This window comes from Plecotus auritus, assembly GCF_963455305.1.
Source record: "Plecotus auritus genome assembly, chromosome: 2".
Classification (NCBI taxonomy): Eukaryota; Metazoa; Chordata; class Mammalia; order Chiroptera; family Vespertilionidae; genus Plecotus; species Plecotus auritus.
Genome location: NC_137771.1, coordinates 41,138,951 through 41,159,975, shown reverse-complemented (window position 1 = coordinate 41,159,975; position 21,025 = coordinate 41,138,951). Strand labels below are relative to the sequence as shown.

Sequence of the window (21,025 nt, the reverse complement as noted above, 5' to 3'; positions counted from 1 at the left end):
CCATGCAGTTTTTCATTGAACTCACAGGGCAAGCCTCAATGGTCTCCCGTCTGGATTCAGCAAGCCCAGTGCAGAGGTCTCAGTGTGAGTCATCACTGCAGTTCCAAGAGACCCGGCCATGGTCGTTCTTCCTGCCAAGGAAGTCTGGCACCAGGAGCATCTTGATTTGACAGAAAAGTCAGAGATGGAAGCATCTGAAGAGCCTTTAGCACAGCCCCTGATCTGGTTGTGGAAGAACCTTCTGAGCAGTTTTGATTTGCAAGTCCTGACAGGACCTAATTTCACTCCTTTCATTTGCATGATAAATGAAAATGCTAGAATGGGGGGCCCATAGGATGCTTTCCCCTCCCTGACAGACACCAGGGTCCCCTGGATGCCTGGGGGTGGGTGGGAGGTGACACATCTGAGGAACCGCACTGAGACACCCTCACGTGGTTCTTGCATGATGAAGCATTGGCTCAGAGCCAGCCGGAGTGTTTTTTGTCTGCTATCTGGGAGACATTTGCCAGTCACCTAAGGACTCTAAGGAAAGGAGTCAAGGAACCCTTATCTGGACTAAAGAAGAGGCAAACTGCTGTTCCCCAGGCAACAGCAGCATCAGCACACCAGGGAGCTTACAGGATCCAGAGTCCACTTTCAGAAATGCCAGCTCAGCTGGTCATGGTGGATCCTAGGGCTTTGGACTTTTACCAGCCATCCCTCCTCCTGCAGCAAATTATGATGTGGGGGATAAGGACTAGGCCCTGGCTTCTGGATCAGTTTGAATCTGGGTCCAACCCCTTACCATGTGGTTTTGGAAAAATCAGACAATCTCTGTGAGCCTCTTTTCCTTCATGGGAACTTCATAGGCTATTGTGAGAACTAAATGATATGTTTCCTTAGTGTTCAGTAATCAACTGAAGGTTATATCTTATTAAAAGGCTTATAAACAACTGAATTTTATTTTATTTTTCTAAGTATATTTTTATTGGTTGTGTTGATTTTTTTAGAGAGAGGGAGAGAAAGGAAAATATTGATGTAAGAGAGAAACATCAGTTGATCAGTTGCCTCCTGCATACACCTCAACCAGGGATTGAACCAACAACCTGGGTTCAACCTGGGTGCCCTGACCAGGATTCAAATTGGAGATCTTTCAATGTATGGGATGATGCCCAACCAACTGAGCCACACTGGCCAGGGCTGAACAGCTGACTTTTAGGAAGATGTTTGATTTTTTGGGAAGCTTCCAGTCATACACTCACTCAGGAGGCAGAAGCTTCTGAGCTTGAGGTCCCCTGCTGGCATTCTCAGAGCCTAGGACAAATTTTTCAGCCTCTCAAGTCTTTAGCTTTCTTATGTGTACAATGGAAACCTTCCTAACAACCACCATCCTGAGTGAGGAGGAAATGAAAAGCCTAGCGTGAAACACACAGTTTAAGTTATAAAGCACTTTGCATATTTGCTATTATTCTTGTAATAGCAAGAAGGATCAGAATGGGTACCGAGTGTCCTCCGTCAGTGCCCTCATGGCCTGCTTTCCGAAGCATTACGGACTCATTTTCAGCTGCAGCATCCATTTGGATTCAAACAATTATTGTGCAGCAGGCCCTCACTGCAGCTTGACGCAGAAGGTGCTAGCTACAACCTCGTTTACATTATTAATTTGCTTAGTAAACCTTTTCCAGTCAAGTTCGGGTAGAGGTGAGCTAGGAAGCAGCCACAGTAGAGGGGCCTGCCTCCAGGAAGAGAAGCTGCAAGGCAAACAGGCTGCAGGGGGCCCAGGAGGTAGGTAGCTCAGATAGAGCAGAAAGTGACCAAGTTTGTGTCTTTTGCATTCACCCCAGCTCAAAACAAACAAACAAATGAAACAAAACACAAAAACAAACAAAAAACAGGCTTTTTTTTTTCATTTAAAATTTTTTGTTGTGGCTTGTTTCATTGCTCTGGGTATATATAAACTACCACCTGCATTAGTTTCCTAGGGCTGCCATAACAATGTGTCACTAAGTGAGTGGCTTAAAACAACAGAAATGTATTGTCTCAGTTCTGGAGGCCTGAAATCTGAAATCCAGGGGTAGGCAGGGCTGTGACCCTCTGGAACCTATACCAGAGAGTCCTCTCTGGCCTCTTCCCAGCCTCTGGCCTTTGCCAGCAAGCCTGGCATTCCTCAGCTTGAAAATGCATCACTCCAGTCTCTGACTCTGTCCTCAAATGGCCATCTCCCTGTGTGTCTCTGTCCTCATATAAGGGCAGTGGCCATTGGATGAAGGCCCACCCTCCTCCAGTGTGACTTCCTTGGAACTTAATTACACCGGCAACAACGTTGTGTCCAACTAAGTTTGCATTCTGAGGTACTGGGGGGTTAAGACTTCAATGTATTTTTTGGCGGTGGCTAGGGGTCACAATTCAACCCAGGATACCACCCAACATACAGTTTACTTCGTTGTGGTCAGAACATAAGTTTTATAAGAGCTGGGATTCTGTCCACTGTTTCCCAGTGTCTAGATCAGAGTTTGGCATATAAGAAAACTCTGAAATGACTTCTTAGATGAAACAATGACTCACAGTCTGGGGCCAGGAGTAGACATAAGGCTTTGGGGGTTGGAAGATCTTAGCTTTCTATCTCAGCCCCAGTACTCTCTTCCTGTGCTGGTTTCTGAACCTCTGCAGCTCTGCTCAGTTATTTGTACAACAGACACAGCAGCATCCGCAGCCTTTTCACTCTGACCTGCTCTTAGGCCACCACTGTATCTGGCTCCACGTGCATGGTCTATACCGCGTGACACCAATTCTCTAGCATCCAGTTTCACCTCTTTTCATCTCTTTGACCTTGAACAAAAGGTTTCTTCCCCTCTCTGGAGACTTTTTGTCTTACAGTCTGTAGAATGGGGTTGAATAGCAAGGCCATTCTTGGATTGTTAGGAGATTGATCTAGGACAGTGGTCGGCAAACTGTGGCTCGCGAGCCACATGCCGCTCGTGAACCGTGCTTTGCCGCTCTGTTGACTAATTAGTTTGTTGACCACTGATCTAGGACAATGTACGTGAAAGCATTTTGGAAACTCGCTAGATGTAGGTTTCTTATTATTAATTTAAAGGTCCTATTATCCATTTAAAGGTCCTATTACTATTACTCAACTTTTAGGTCACCTCTTTATCAGGTTCAAAGAACTTCATTTTCATTGATGTTAGTGATTCCTTTTCACAGCTTATTTGACCAAAGCCCAGAGTGGTTAAGAAATTTGCATAAGATCACAGAGCCATTTGAAAGGCCAATGCCTAAAGCCTCCCAGCTCCTCTGACTCCTTCACCCAGCCCCCTGTTCTCTGCCAGACCTGTGATCATATGAGGGAGACCCTGTAATGAGGCCCAAAGTTTCATCCATTTGTGTAACCTCTAATTTTGTGCATTTCACCACCTCCTCCTCTCCTTCCCTGTAAGGTGTCTTTTGATGGATGGGGAAGCTGAGATTGAATCAAGCAGCCAGAAAACTAGAACAGCAGGCCCTGCCTACCAGACATGAAGACTAGGACTGTGTGATTGGGTTTCCAAGTACCATGTGTGCGTCCCTAATCCCTGTCAGCTGTGGGTTCATCTGTGCCCAGTCCGAGCCAAGAGGACTCAGGGGACAGTACTCTCTAGGGAGAACCCCACCAGTAGCAGGGGCTGGGGTTCCAGTCTAGATACCCACCTAGACTATCTGTCTACCCCACTGCAGCCTCTTCTAATCACTTCCTACCTTGATTACCCAGGATAGAGACCTGGAAAGGTACCAAGAGTCCTGAAAATCTCATGGTCTTTGAAGTCAAATGAACGTGAATTTGAATTATGGTCAGTTTGTAGCTGTGTGATCTAAGAAAAATGCTCAGTCTCTTTGCAGTTATTTTCCTCATTTGTAACATGGAGATTAAAAGGGGATACAGATTAAATGAGATAATGTATGACTAGCACTTAGTTATTGGTCCCAAGTAGGAATTCAACAAATGCTTGCTACATAGCTTTCAGGAGTCTGTTTGAACCAGGGCCCGCCCTAATCCACATTGGGAGGAGCAGCAGCCCTGAAAGAACCCAGTCCCGTCCCCCCATGTGCCACCTACACATCCTCTAAACATGCCCTCTCTGTCTGGTGCCCCAGACACTGGCTGGGGACCTGGGGAAAGGCTCCTACCTGATAGTGAGTGTGACTCTGTCCCTGGGGACCTCTGCGTCTGGGTCCTCCTCATTCTGAGTATCAGAATCCAATGAGTCAAACCCAAGTTTGGAAAGATCCCTAGGACCTTGCAATTTGGGCTTCTGACATCTCTAGTTACTATCCTCCAGAATCACTCTTCTTTTTCTTTCTGACCATCATTGAATATCTGGGCTGCCTCACAGTACAAACCAGGGTCTGTGGGATCATCTCCTTCCCACACCAATAGTCAAGGAGAATATCTATTCCTCATTTGATCATCCCACTAATGCTTCACTTATTAATTCAACAAATTTTTGTAGAACATACTACATGTCAAGACCTGTGCTAGGTACTAGGGGAAGCAAAATGAACAAAGCTGTAGCTAGATAGCTGTGGGAGGAGAGAAATGATTGTCAGCAGTAGGGGTGGGACAGGCAGAATGACTGGGTTGAGCCCATCTACTCCCTGAGGCCTTGGTTCCCTGCAGCATCTCCAGCCCCCTGGCTGCTCTGACACAGGGAGGCTCAGCAGCCCAAGAAATGGTTGTTGGGCTCCTTCATTGTGACAGGAGTTTAAACCACAATGAATATTTATAGGACATGGCTAAGAGATTATCCTAATGTGTGTTTCAAGTCCATTGATGTTCAAACTCAGAGACAGACTCTGTTTGTTCAAGAGCAATAATATGCATTCACAGTGTTACAGAGCCAGCTGCTTGGGGGGACGGGGGAGTTCTGGGGATTGCTGCCTCTTTAGGTTTTATTCAGGTCGAAAATATTTGAGGATTTTGACTCAGGCTCAATGTACATTTGCTAATAATAATTATAATAAACATCATGGTGTAAACATTTCCATTGATTGAGTGCTTAATATATGCCAGGCACTAAGTATTTATGCAGATTGACTCCTATGAGATAGGTAGGCTAGGCTCTTAGCCTCTTGTTATAGATGGGGAAGTGAGGCACAGAGGACCTACCCCCTTCATCTCTGTTTCAATGGACAACCGTGTCCGCCACCTGCATTTCCAAGCTGGACTCTGAAATTATTCCAGATTCCTCCCTCTCCCTTTCTCCACTGGCCTCAGACAATCAGACCTGCTAATATAGCCAAACTGTGTCACCTCCTCTCCATCCCTACAGTAATGGCTTCATTGTCTGTTTCCTAGATTATTATCACAAAACAATCTTCTTACCTCCTGTTTCACCACCTCCAATTCTTCTTCCATTGTGCCTCTAGAAATGAAACATAAATCCGAATGCTTAAGTTCCCTACATAAAAAACTTTAGAGCTCTCCATTAATTGTTCATTAGCCAAGAATGCCCACCTGTGACTTGTCTCCTCCCTCACTCTCCAGCCTCATCACTCAGCAGGGTGCTTCTTAAGAGTGACTTTCTCATGATGACCTGTTTGAAGTGTCCTGCACACAAAACTCTGGTTCACAAGGCCATGCCCTTACACTGTTCCCTCTACCTGGAATGTTATCCCCTCCCATCTGAAATTCCCTCATTGTCCAGTACTTTTTTCAGCAATCCTATCTTCCAGGAACTACAACCAGACTTCTCCAAAGGGGGCTAGAAGTCTACCGCTTATACTCTAAAAGCATCAGCATTCCCCTCTACCACCACACATGGTGTGCTGGATTGTAATTATTTCTCTATCTTTTTTCCCTCATCTGAGGATATGTTTTTGTTGATGAGAGAGAGAGAGAGAGAGAGAGAGAGAGAGAGAGAGAGAGAGAGAAAGGAAGGGAGGAAGGAAGGAAGGAAGGAAGGAAGGAAGGAAGAAAGAAAGAAAGAAGAAAGAAAGAAAGAAAGAAAGAAAGAAAGAAAGAAAGAAAGAAAGAAAGAAAGAAAGAAAGATTGAGAAACATCAATCAGTTGACTCCCCTGTGTGCCCCAATCTGGGATGGAACCCTCAATTTAGGTATGTGCCCTGACCAAGAATTGAACCTACAACCTTTTGATGTATGGGATGATGTGCCAACCAACTGAGCCACCCGACCAGGGCTGATTATTTCTCTTTTTGCTTGTACTGCTGGACGGCCAGTTCACTGAAAGCAGAAATCCTTTCTTATTCATTTCTGTATATCCTGTTATTAGCAAGGTGCATACTACTGCGTGGGTGCTGAGTGCATTTTCATTGACCTCAATTAGATTTGTTAGGTTAACCTTACTCTGGGGTTTTTAGAATTAAAACTGATCTGTGGCAGGCACTTCAGCAGGGTCAGAAGAAGCTAAGCTAATTTTGGAATGTCCCAATTGTGACACTGACCTCATCTGAGTCCCCCGACTGTGGCAGTGTCCATTGTAAAGCTGAAATATAACAGCACTGTCTTGCCTACTCAGAGCTGCTGGAGGAATGCGGTGGGGAGTTGGGGGCGGGAGGGCAAGGAGAAGCTTTCCTCACTGGGAGGGAAGCCAGTGCTCACAACTACTCTGTGTCTCTCCTGTGTACTCTTCGTTTGAAGATGCAACATACAGGTTGGGGCAAAGGGAGGTTTACAGTTGTTCGTATGGAAAATAATACAATAATTAATAAATAATAATACAAGGATAAACTATGTTTCCTGTATTCACAACTGTAAACCTTCTTTTGCTCCACCCTGTATTTTCTCTGTTAAGGGAAGTCATTTATTGCTATTCCAAATCCTACCTTTGTATAAGACCTCACTTTTTGGCCCCCTGGTTAGTAATTAGGAGTGCCTGTTTCAAGTCTCAGAGATAGAAGTTCCTTGCAATCACTTATCTGCCACGTTCTGCCTATAAATTAATCCATCAAGGAAGATGGTGTTTCCTCCCAAGTCTTAAGGGATTCACACCACTTATGCAAATTCCTGGAGACTGCAGTCTGAGTTCAGATGACCTAGTGAGTTCAGGAGCAGAGCTCTTTAAGTGGCAGGCCTGCATTTGCATATAGAATGATGTTGGCTCAGCCAGTCCTGGGATCTCAGGTCCATTGTTCCCTCAAGTGGCCTCTGAGTCCTCACACTAAGAGGGGGAAGCTTAAGTGGTATACTGAGTTGCCTGAACTCTACTTGCTAATTCTCCATTTTCATTTTGTAGAAGATTCCAATGAATCTGAGTAGGTTAGACCCGACTCAGCCTCCTTGTAATACATTTAACCATTCATTCATTTATTCATCCATCATCATTACTTTCATGCACCTGCTCTGTGCCACCGAACCAGCAGTCTCAGGAGGGCAGAACTCTACCAAGGGAGGGGCTGGCATCCTGGCTTTACCCGGGCAATGTTTATAGGCATCTAGTTCATGAGGTGAGGATGAGATGGTAGGAAAAACTGTCCATATTTACTGAGAGGTGGAGATCAGGAATGGCAAATAGATTTCACACCTTCTGGACTTATTTCCACAGTGCTCCTGGGAGGTAATGTTAGTGGCATGCAGGTTAAGACACATTTGCTCTTCCTAGTACAGATGGAAGGTGTGTGATATGGTGGAAATGCATGGTCTTAGAGTAATCACATCTAACCCTACCACTTTATATGACTTTGAGCAAGACATTTAACCCCTCGGAACTACAAAGAGATAAAAATGGCACCTCACAGGATTGTTCCTAAAGGATTCTATGAACTAATAGTTGCAAAGTACCTAGCACAGTGCCTGGTACCGAGTAAATGCTTCATAAATGTTACTCACTTTCTGCTCTATACCACAATCTTAGCTCCTTTGAGGCATATGAAAAAGACTAAGACAGGATACCAAATTAAAAGCTTTCAAACAACTTCCTAGATATTTGAGTTAACAATAAAGGAGAGTCTGTATTAAACACCATGAAAAAAAATGCCTTCAGGGAGTTCCAAAGGAAACATGGGAGCAGGAGAAGTAAAGCTGTGGAGAGGAGCTAGAACAATACTACAGATGAGACACAAGGACAGATGCATAGATGGAAGATGGGTGAATTGATGGTTGGACACATAAAATGTTAGATGATAGACAAATAGTTCAATGCAAGTAGATAAACAGACTTGCATTTGAAGGATCTCTGTTATTATTAGGTGAATGAGAGAAATAGGTGGACCAATGGTTTGTCAAATGCCTAAAGGCATGGATACTCAATGGAGAGAAGTAATAAGTCTGTATAGAAGGTATACAGATGTAGTAAGACAGATCTAGTTGAAACAGTAACTTAGCAGCAGGTGGTATAGAATTAAAGGACTCTGTGCCTGAGATGTCAACCAGCCCAATTCCTGGTCCGTGTAAGAGTCCTATTTATAATGTCCCACCAACTAGTATTTACTATAAGCCTCTGTGAGGACTAGGAGCTTACTCTTCCCATCTACCACTGTGGATGGCGTGTAGTACCACTTATTAACAATCTGTGCAGTACTAGGCTTTTTCTCAAAATCCCCTCAAGTGCGCTTGATGAAAATATCATTCTTATTGTATAGAACAAACTGGCATGCACACATCTTAGAGCTAATTAAAAGACCCAGAATCTGCACCAGGTCTTTAGGGCTCCAAAGCCTACTGTCTCTTTTCATAGAAGAAACAACACTTTAGGTGTCAGTCTTGTGCAGCCTGAGAACTCGCCCCTCAAAAGCCTTTCCTAGCCCTAGCCTTAAAGAATAGCCCTGCCCCCTTTCTCATACTTTCAGAACTCTCATTGATTCCCGCCCCCCCCCCCCCGCCCGCCCCCGCCCCCCGCCCGCCCCCCGCCCGCCCCCCATGTATGGTACTTACAACCATCCATTTTAAATCTCATTTCTGCTTAAATTCTGTTTCATAAATTCTTCCTTTGTTCTTTCTTTAAATTAGAAAGAATTACCAAAAGCTAATAGAAATTTTAAAGACTTGCTCTTGCTTTCATTCATGCTGACCTGAAAAAAGGTCTATTATCTGTCTCGTTGCACAATCTAATGTCTTTCCTCCAAAAGATGTATTAGTGCCTTTAGCTATTCAAGGGATTCAACTGACTGGGCATGGTTGGATCATTGTAACTTGATTTATCAGACTCTTAAAGGTAGGCCTACCTGGGGACCGACCATGGAACCTCTCTGGGAGCCATGCCACTTGACCTTCAGGACTGAGAAGGCAGCAGATGATGTCACCACATTTGCTAGCAAGGCTCCAAGAGCAAAATGCCCTTGACATGGAGGGATTCGAAAGGCTGGCCAGCCCATTCTTCATAAAGTTCTTCATAGACCTCTGATGTCAAGCCCTGAGTTAACCAACAAATTCAGAAATTTTTATCACAAACTTTCTACATTTTAGACATTGTGGAAGACATAAAATGCCAAGCTAAGGCCCTTTTTTTGCACTAAAGAAACAGTTGCAAGGGGGAAAAACAGCACAAAACAGGCTATTTAACACCTTTATCTTCTTGGCGGTGACCACTGCTATGATAATGATCTGAGCAAAGTGATGTAGGAGCACAGCCAAAGCAGGAATGTTCTCCACAGTATCCACACTATTAAGAATTGTAACCTCTATTTAGAAACCTTCAGTCACAGAGTCCTCAGTACTCTACTCTGGTGTTATTTAAGAGACAATATAAAATATTGGCTTAATCTAATGAACACAATAAACTGAAGAATAAAATAGAACCAGAAGCATGGAAACATGGAACAAACTGAGGAATCTCAAAGGGATAGGGGGTTGGAGGGCAGGAAGAGATTAACCAAAGAGCTTATATACCTACGTGGATAACCCATGGACATAGACAATAGGGTGGTGAAGGCCTAGGGCAGGGCAGGAACTGGGTAGGGAGTGGCAAGTGAGAAAAAAATAGGGGGACATCTGTAATACTCTCAATAATAAAGATTTAAAAAATTAAGTGCTAGTACTATAAATATATATATATATATATATATATATATATATATATATATATATATATAGGTTCTGGAGCCACAGCATTTTGGTACTTTATTTAAGCTCTCAGTAATGAAATGGGGAAATAATAGTACACATCTGATTGGGCTATTACAAGAATTAAATAAATTCAGACACATAAGGTACTTTAAATAGAGGCTAGCACATCATAAACATGCATGTTAATGTGAGCCACTGCTGCTTTGAAGAAGAAATACTAGAAAACCTCCATATACTGAGTCTCAGACTGCCGTGTTCTAATATCCACCCAATAGACCCAGTGCCCTCCCCTCTGGGGCAAAGCCTGAACAGGCTCAACCACTGCAGGGGAACATTCAGAGCTGGTTGGCTAAGCTGCAAAGGAAGGAAGGTTCTGTGCTATTCTTTTCAGAAGAAAAAGTTGCTATTGGCCCCTCATCTAATGTAGTGATTGTGTGGACTGCCCTAGTGAAAAACTGGAAGACTCAAAGATGAGGTTTGCTTATAACTTAGAAGTGATTAGATATCACAACTAAAAGACTAGATTCTTATTGAGCAAATTCCATAAGCAGAAACCTCTGTTGTTGGTACAGTAGGAATTGGAAAGATGCGTAAAAAATGGTTCCTTGGTGTGAGGCTTAGAACTTGAACTCTGATACGTGATTTAAATTTAAATCTCAGCTCTGCCACTTTCTAGATGTGTGTGACCTTGAGAAAATAACTTAAATTCACTGAGCTTAAAATTCCTCATCTATAAAATGAGGTGATCATAATAATAGCTGTCACAGAGTGTGGCTGTGGGAAATAAATGACAAGATATTTTTAAGTTACTTCCCCAGAACCTAGAATATCATAAATACCAAGTTAACAGTGGGTAATTATTAATGTCTTACAAACTCACAGTCTGATGGGGAGGAAGAGATAAAGACAGATGGATGCATAAATAACCATGATTATAACTAAGTTGTACACATATAAACACAGGTAGAAGACAATGGGAGAGAAAGGAAAACCAGAAGAAACTATCCTTGAGGCGATAATGTTGCATTACATGGTTGCAGACAGATGGATAAAAAGCTTTTTCTAGAATTCATTTCTTCATTCATTCAATAGGCTCATATAGTGATAACAACATCCTTGTATGCCACTGTGCTGGAAGATAGGGATTGATCTGCTTGTTGGGGAGGCAGAATTCTCAAAAGCAAAAATAGCAGTGGGGCAAGAGAGTAAACAAAATCTCCAAGAAAGAGTGAGAATGCCATCATGGGAGAGAAGTAGAGTGAGTAGAGATAGCAGAAGACTGACATAGCAAAAAGACTTTGAGGCCAGACTAAAGAATTGGAACTTCATTCTTATGCCCATAGTTCTCAACTAGATGATTATCTCCCAGTGGACATTTGGCAATGTGGGGAGATATTTTGGTTGTCACAACTGTATAGAGGCCAAGGATGCTGCTAAATACCCCGAAATGCACAGATAGCTGCTCTCCCTCCCCCCGACACACACCAAAGTATTATCTAGTCTAAAATGTTAATGATTCTGAGTTCTATGCAGTGGGGAGATGGAGCAGGTTTAGGAATGGTAGTGAGATCAGTGATTAATCCAATTCTCCGAAGGATGAAGGATTGTGGGAGGTGTTGGAGTCAGGGAGACCAGGAGAGGGAGATTTGAGATGCTTTGGAAAGAGGAACTGATGAGACACTAAGGGGAGATGGCTAATGTGAGAGACATTGCCGGGGACAGCTAGCTAACTAACGACGTCACAGGATCAACTAAAACGATATAAGGAAACACTAAGCAGGTGATAGTAACTCAGTAAATATCACTATAGTTATATTTCCCTCCAGGTATTTTAAGATAAACTTTCAATTTTGGATAATGTTTGATTTACGGAAATGTACAGATAGTACAGAGGATTCCCATACACCCTTCACTCGGTTTCCCCTAATGTGAACATCTGACATAACCACAGTGCATTTGTCATAACGAAGCTATAGACTTTATTTAGATTTCACCAGACTTCCCACTCATGGCCTTTTCCAGTTTCAGGATCCAACCCAGGACACCACATTGCACTTAGCTTCCATGTGTTTTCTATGTGCCTATTTGTTTGTTGAAAAATAAATGCATTCACAATTGTTGAAGTCAGCTTCTCTCCAGAGCTCTTCCTAGCAGACCCAGATGAAGCGAGATCTCCTGCTTTGGTAACATCAGCTGTGGGCTCTGCTCAAAGTTCTCAGTAGCTACTGTCTTGGCAGGAAATAGAATCTGTAATTGACACTTTCTTCTGTAAATGGAATGACTAAATTAAGCCAAGCTGTAGCTTTAAGAGATTTCCTTTTAGAAGAATTAAATATCTCAATTTAGTAGTATGAGATTCGAATGAAAAGCTCCAAATTTCAGATTCTCTTAAAAAATAAATTAAAAACAATTAACTGAGGTTATAGAAACAGATTGTTGAGCCAGTTCAAACAATCCTCAGGACCCAATATGTGTGTCTAATGTGTGTGAGATGATGCTCCAATTTGACTACTTTTGACCCTTCTGTCCTTGCCTTTCTTTGTGGTCAGTGCTCCTAGAGTAAGCACAGAGGAGCCAGGTTTACATAACTGGTGGCCTCCAGTCTTGGCCTTGACTGCTCTCCCTTCTCCTTGCCTCTTTTGTCATTAATCCCTTGGTCTCAATTCTGGTTCTTCAATTCTTCGTCCTCCAAATCCTGATGCCCACCTCAGTTCCCTTTACTTGTCTTGCTTACTTTTCTTTTTATATTAAATTACACTATTAATATTCATTTGCTGGAGAAAATTAGAACCTATAGATAAGCCATAAAGGAGAAAATTGAAATTACTTGTACTTCTATCACTATTAACATTTATACATTCTGTTTTCTAAAATACACATAAATAAACATATATATTCTCCCTAAATAGACTCTCATAGTGATAATAACATAATGCTATGTAGCATTTGTGCATGTATCAAGTTAGTTAGTCCTCACCATGTGCCATGAAGGGGCACTATTATTATGTTCGTTTTATAGATGACGACACGGAGGCTGGGAGAGTGAATGCCTTGCCTAATATCGCACAGCTAGGAAATGGAGGATCTAGGATGGGAAGAGTAAGGCTCCAGAGCCTGTGATATTAACCATGATGCCAGATCCCACAAAGCATTCTCTCATTGCCTACTTCAATTTAAAATATCTGATTGACATCTCTCTCTGTCAAAACATACATTGTCCTTTTAGATATTCTTCATATGTCCAATCTTGTGCACAGTGGTTCAATAAACACCCTTCACCATATTCATAGGACTCATCTTGATTTATTCATTCCGTATTTTCTTGTTTTCATGACTCCTTTTGTCATCTTTGCTTCTGCTTCTCAGTCTTCTTCTTTTCTCCCTATACCTGCCCCTAACTTTTACACACACACACACACACACACACACACACACACACACACACACACACCCTGGTCCATTCCTTTGTTGGAAAATCCATAGTACTGCTAGCTACACATCTCCTATGATAGTTGCACCCATTCCATTAGTGGAGAATGATAACTTTATTATGAAGGTTTCACTGTGGAGTCTTCCTCTAGGTTCATACAAATATTCATGCAACAAATACTTATTGGATATTCATTCTTTTTAAAATATATTTTAATTGATTTTTAGAGAGAGGGGGGATGGGAGAGAGGTAGAAACATTGATTGGCTGCCTCCTGCATGCCCCTCACTGTGAATCAAGCCCACAACCCAGGCATGTGACCTGATCAGGAATTGAACCCATGGCCTCTTGTTTCATGGATGGACGCTCAACCACTGAGCCACACCGGTTGGGCTGGACATTCATTCTTTACAAAATGTTCTAGGGTCACAAAAGTATAGCTCTCCTCTAGAAGTTCTAGTGAATTACAGACAAGGAGAACTAACTGGAATGTAAACTACTAGTAAAATGAAGGTAATAATAACATGAGGTGGGAGCCACGAGGAGGCAGCTGTGAATTGTGATCAGAAGGCTTGACGCACGTTTTCCCAGTCAGTGACCAAATGACTAATTATCATGTACTTGTCCTATCTTCAGTGGGTGTCACATATGATGTTCTGACAGGCTGGATCACCCAGGAGTCAGGAGCCCAACATTTGAAGGGGAACAGCAGTAGGGTGACCAACCTTACTGATTTGCCCATAACTGAGAGGGGGTACCCAGGACATGGGGCTTTTAATACTAAAACCAGGAAAGCCTCAGGAAAACAGAGACAAGTTGGTCACCCTAAATAGCACTGAACAATACAGACACAATGTATTGCCCTTGGGAGCTCACATCCTAGAGAAGAGAGACAGATTGTAAACTAGTAAAGGATGTGATGTCAGGTGGATGAGTGAATGGATAAAAGGCAGAGTAAAAGGGTAGAGAGGGACTGGAATGCGAGGATTCAGGGGGATAATCTACAATTTGAGCAGTTGGGAAAGGCCTTCGAACAGTTGTCATTTAAGCAGAGACACGAACATAGGAAGAGAGAAAATCATGAAGAAGCCCAGGAGAAAAATGCTTCAGGTGAGTGCAGTTCAGTGTGGGAGGGGAAAGGACTGGGGATGGGATCAGAGAGGCCAGGAGTCAGATTCCACAGACCCTGTGGGTTGTGGGTAGTCCCTTGGGTTTCATTCCAGGAGAGAGAGAATGTTGGAAACTTTGAGGAAAGAAGTGGTGTCACCTGATATATGTTTTCGAAGGACCACTCTGGCTGCTATGTGGGAACAGGGTGTAGGTAGGACAGGGTGGAAGCTGGAAGACTAATTAGGAGGCTATGCAGTAATCTGGAGAAGGACAACATATGCATCAGATAGTGCAGAGGCCTCAGACAGACCAAGGCTTACTATCAACCCTGTCATCACTAGTGCAAATGACTTCATTTCTCTTAGCCTTTAATCTTCTTATCTAGGAAGTGGAGATAACAAATTGTGAGAGTTAAATGAAACAAAATGTGTAAGTGACTAGCAAAGTGCCTACAGTTCTGTTATGAAAATACTAGGATGCCATAGGAATTAAAATTTTGAATGGCTAATGCTTCTTCAGGCCAGTGACTGGCCCCACAAAAGCCTGAGTGGGTATTCAGACAAAAATGCATATTGCCCTGTGTTGTTGCAGTCTTCTAGTTCTGTTGGTGCATGCATACACTTTTCTTATTGCAATCAAAATGCTAACAGTTTCACAAATACACTTAGTTTTTTTGCTACTATCGCTTTGCTCCTGTGGTTTCCTCTACTCAGGAATGCCAACTCCTTCCACTCCTAAGCCTTTCCACTTGGCCCAGATCCAAACTCACCTGCTCCCAGGAGCCTTCCAGCAGAGGCCATTGTTGCTCTCTCATTATTTTTGTAGGACTCTGTTTTTAGTTCTTACCCTATTACACATTACAGCCTTTTATCATAGTTTTCATTCACATGCCTATTTTTCTAATAAAAAATACGAAAAAGTAGAGGACAGGGAGAGTGTTCACTTCGGCTCTCACAAGTTATGACACACATTCACTACATAGTAAAGTCCCTGGCACATAGCAGGAGCTTGAGAAATTATAATGAACTAGAGGCCCAGCGCATGGATTCATGCACCAGTGGAGTCCCTCAGCCTGGCCTGCAAGGATTGGGCCAGAACCAGCTCTCTGACATCCTTGAGGGTCCCAGATTGCGAGAGGGTGCAGGCCGAGGGACCCCACCAGTGCATGATCAGGGCCAGGGAGGGACAGTGGGAGGGCTCCAGGGCATGTCTGGCCCGACTCACCCAGTCTTGATCTGCCAGAACCCATCAGCAAGCTAACCTACTGGTTGGAGCATCTGCCCCCTGGTGGTCAGTGCATGTCATAGTGACTGGTTGAACAGTTGGAGGGACAATTAGCATATTAGGCTTTTATATATATAGATTAGCCTAGGAAGAGCTGTGTTTACTAGTATATAATTTGGTCTCTGATATATCTAAGGAAAATCAGAAGACCATGCTGTAGGGGAAAGAGTGGGTTTGAAGTCAGACACCTGAGAACGAAATTAGGGTCTCACCTTAATTAAGCCGTGTGGTCTTGCCTAACTCAGTTCATTTTTCTGAATCTCTGTTCTCGTCTATATATATATATATATATATATATATATATATATATATATATATATATATTTTATTGATTTCAGAGAGGAAGGGAGAGGGAGAGAGAGATAGAAACATCAATGATGAGAGAGAATCATTGATTGGCTGCCTCTTGCACACCCCCTACTGGGGATGGAGCCCACAACCCAGGCATGTGCCCTTGACTGGAATCGAACCAGAGACCCTTCAGTCTGCAAGCTGACATTCTATCCCCTGAGCCAAACTAGCTAGGGCTGTGTTCTCGTCTTTGAACAGCATCTCAGTCATCCATTGCTGTCCAGCACATCACCCCAAAATTTAGTGTTAAAACAACAATCATTTATTGTTGTTTCACATAGTTCCTGAGGGTCAGTAGTCTGGGGCAGCTGAGCTGAGTGGCTCTGCTTCAGTCTCTCAGGTTGCAGCAAAGGTGTCAGCTGGGCCTGCTGTCACCTGAAAGGTTGACTAGGCTGCAGGAACTGCTTCCAGCCTCCCTCCCAAGGTTGTTGGGAGGAGGTTTCAGTTCCTCTCCATGTGGGCATCTCTATGGTGCTGCTTGGAGATGGCAGCTGGCTTCCCCCATAGCAAGTTATCTGAGAGAGACACCAAGCTGGAAGCTGCAGGGTTTTTATACCATCTCTTCTGCCATATCCTCTTGCCACACAGACCCATGCTGTGGGGGAGGATGAGATGGGGACTGTGAGTACCAGAAATCAGGCATCATTGGGGTCATCTTGAAGGGTATCTGTCACAAACAGGGTAAGATTTATCTCACTACTGTTCAGATTGAAAATCTGGGTGTTCTTAACTTGTCCTGGTGTGGGACTGTGATGGTCTCCCATTGCCCCTAGATAAGTCCAGGATCTCTGGGCAGGGCCACCAAGTTCTCTAGGACCCAATCCCTGTCTAGTTTCCAAGATGCATCTTCTTCCTCCTCCTTTCACCATTATTTAAGCTTCAATTCTCTCAAACTCTGGCCTCCTGGCTTTTGTCCAGGAGGTTCCCTCTGCTTGGAATGCCCTTCATTCACTGTGCTTGTCCATCTAGTAGGATTCCTATGTTTGAACCATGGCTACATTTCACACCGCCAGGTAGTGTTCTGCAAGTGAGTCCCATCGCAGGGCCTGTGAACAGGCTGCTCTGCACACTGTCTCAGAATAAACACCCCCACCCATACCATGCAGCACAAGAAGGATTTAAGACCTGGCTCTGGTCTGTACTGAGTGACCTCAGGAGAAAGGAAAAAGAACTAACTCCCAGAGAGCCAGCTGCTGCCTCGGGCACTTTCTCAGACATTGTCTTAGGTAGTCACATACATTTTTCCATTTGAGTAAGCTATGGTGCCTCTGTGGATCTCAGTTAACTCATTAGTAATATGAGAATATTTCCCAAATGTGCATTGGGCACTTCCACTCATCTGTGCCTTGCACACAGCCTCCCTGCCCTGGGTGCTGTCTGTCCATCTCCATGTATTCACTATTACACAGGCCCCTGGGATCTCATCCCATCTCTACACTTTAGGAGTCAGGTGACCTTAGAAAAATTATTTAACTTCTCTGAGGCCACAAAATAGCAACATTTAACAACCATCACTAGTGCCCTCAAAAGTGCTTAATGAGATTGTATTTGTCAGGGGTCCCTAGAAGGATGCCTGGTACTCACAGAGGTCCATAAAGGTTGATTCTGTTTCTTTTCTTCTTTCAGGCACAAAACAAACATAGACTCAATACCACCCTACCCCATCCACCCAAAACCCATTCTATTACATCCTACTTCCTCCATCAAGGTGTCTATTTTTAAAAATGTAACTGTGTGCCTCATAAAAGTACCACTGGAGGTGGGTCTCACAAAAGACACCTTTGTTACAATGGCATTATACAGGAGGATTTGTCTAAACTTCTCTGAGTCTCAGTTTCTCTATCCACAAAATGGGAACAGTAAAATCTGCCTGAGTGGATTATACTATGATGAAAAAAGAAAAAAAGAAAAAAAAAAAGCCCCCAGGCCAGGACTTGGCACATAGTAGATGTTCAAGAAATGTTTTAAACCCTTTCTAGAGCACACACATTCTACTTACTCTGGTCAATAATTTGGGCCGCTGAGTTTTGCACAGCCACCACTAAGGCCACCTAATTGTATCATCTGTTTATTAAGGTACCACCTCCCTAGTTAGGCTCCGTGCTGGAAAACTGATCAGGTCTGTGTAGCATCTGTTCTGATTTGTGTCAGCTGCACTTTCTCCTGTCCCTGGAGGCTCTGGGCTCCCCTGTCAGTGTACCCAGGTTTGCCGTGAAGATATGCTTTCTTCTCATTACTCACCTCACGTAGCTTCATTATTTATGTACAAGACAGAGATGATCTTTGGCCTTTTTAAATTACATTTATTTTTATTGTCTTCTGTAATCCTATCATATTTTCAATTACCCACTCATTCATTTAGAAGTAGATTTCCCCTCCTTTGGCGGAAAAAAAATAAGTAATTTTACAAAGTAGCTCAAAGGTTCCTATTCCAATCAGAATCATTCGGTTCAGCATTCTGTCCTCTGGTTCCTCAGAGAATTTACAGAAGAAAGGTAATTTCTTAGTTAACAAAAGATACCCACTCTTCCCCCTTCCTTGTCAGTTATACACACAGTGACTCAAAATAATTTGAAATCATATATTATTATTTTTGCCACAGCTTTGAATGGTAGCAGGAAATAGTCTTTATAAAATAAGTGCTTGGATCAGCTACTTTATTCTCTCAGTATTACAATTGAATCCCCTACTTCCAGTCTAGAAAACCAGCCCCCTCCTATTTTAGATGTTGTTATTTTTAGAGCTTTGCAGTGCTTTTTATTCATTTGTTTGTTTTTCCAGTTCATCTAATCATCCAAGACAACAATGGGGTGGTGAAATGTTCATTCTAAAATACTTTTTGGAGAGAATCAGCATCTGATCATTAATAGTCTTTACAGATGGAGCCCATGTGGAGTTCCCACTGACTGTGCCCAAGAAAGGGGCTGCTTCCCTTGGACCTTTGAGAAGGAGCTTAGCTGAGATCTGAAGACCAACCTGGGGGAGGGGCTTTGGGAGATTTCAGGGGAAGGAAAGTATTACAATTGAAATGCTAAGGCTGCAGTTTTGAAGTAAGACCTTAGCAAAGGCATTTCCTCCTTGCTCCCTGCTTTACCCTGAGCATGCAGCTGATTACCTGCTCAGGACAGATGCTCCTTAGGTTGTTGTGATGGAGCGTTGGAGGGAGGGTGGACCAAAGGAAGGGTGTGCTTAAAGGGAAGGTGACCAAAGGAGTCCCATGGTCATAGGGAAGGTGGAACTTCTCTTGTTTTGCTGTTTTGTTCCACTCATATTATAGATGAGAAGGAAAGTGACACTCAGGCAGTCAGTGGCAGGCCGAGGGTGCAGACTTCTGCCCCTTGCCTGGTGTTCTGGGCGCTGAAAAGGCTGCTCTCTGGCCTGAGGTGCAGGGTCATGGGACTTGGGCTTATGTAGGAGGAGGTGGCTAAGGGTTAACGCAGCCCTAAGTTTTCATCTTCATCAACTCTTACTTATCTGCAACTTGCACTTCTTTAGAATAAAAGGGGGTGGTGAGGATAATGGAGACATGGGGGACTAAGAGAGCCTGGTCCTCACTGATAGACAAAATTTCAGGGAGGCAGGAGCTGGGAATGCCAGCTGCTCAGCAAAGGTGTGTGGGGCCAAAAACTAAACCACTAAAAGCCGGAGGTAGAAACAGGAGCTAAACCAGGACAAAAAATCCAGTGCCAAATGTCTACCCATAAAGGATGAAATGAGGTTCCCTTGTTCAACACATGCCCTGACCCATTCCTACAGGCCTCAGGGTATGAGACACGGAGGCAAAGAAGTATCCTTCAGGGAGCTCACAGTCTAATGAAGGAGAAGGGGAATAATGGAAACTACAAGGTGTGTAATGAGGACTGGGATAGAGCAGTGGTTTCCATCTTTGGCTGTACTTGAGAATCAGCTGACATTTGTTTTGGGGGCGGGGAACAATCAAAAATGTCTGGATTCTACCCAGATTCATTGAATCCAACTCTTAAAGATGGGAAGGTCTATATTTTACCCAGTCTCCCCACGTGATTCTGACACTCAGTGAGGGTTGGCATCACTGCCATAGAAGGAAGCACAGGGTAACCTGGGGCCAGCAACTCAAAGTGGGATGACCTGAGACACTGACTAACCTGAAGAACATCATAAAACTAGATTCTAGGACCCCACAGCTACTCAGTGAGAACTGCCAGAGAATGGGGACCTGGTATCCCTCTAAGGTGGTTCAGATGACCAGGTAGGTTTGGGAATCCCTCTGCTAGAACAACTCTGTCCAAAAGAAACATAATGTGAGTCATATGTGTAATAGAAATGTTAATGTGAGCCATACACTTAATTCTACATTATCCAGTAGCCACACTTTAAAAAGTAAAAAGAAATAGGAAGTTATTTTAATAATTATTTTAGTTAATACAATATATTCTGAATGTGATCATTTAAAAAATATTATTGCTTGGCTATTTTGCAGTTGCTGTTTCTTTCATATTCAGTCTTTGAAATCTGATGTGTATTTAATACCTAAGGTCCAGATCACACTGCCCACTTGCCAAAGGTAGGACTATATGTAGTTTATCACTGTTTCTCCAACACTTGGGCCAGTCCTGGTCTGGGTCTCTGCATTCTAAACAATGGGAACTGGTGAGCAGGGGCATGGAGATGTGGAATTATGAACAATGTGATGGTGGGGCCTGGGATGGTTGGCGGGATGAGTAGACAGGGAGAGGCAAGTGGTGCAGGAAATGGGGCTAGAGAGGGAGGCAGAGCCCCAACCCAGAAGGGGAGGCCTTGAAGTTCACTGTTGGGTCTCCTCAATTCTGGCCAATGGCTCTTCTCATGTCCACTGGCTGGATAATTTTTCTGTCTCATGAACCAAACATCTTG

At 43.4% G+C, this 21,025-nt stretch overlaps 1 protein-coding gene across 3 annotated transcripts in view; it reads left to right on the top strand.

Annotated features, from left to right (window-relative positions):
- The window catches only part of DAB1 (DAB adaptor protein 1), a 1,124,084-nt gene that overhangs the window by 584,376 nt on the left and 518,683 nt on the right, over window positions 1-21,025 (top strand). The gene's annotated exons all lie outside the window — the stretch shown is intronic.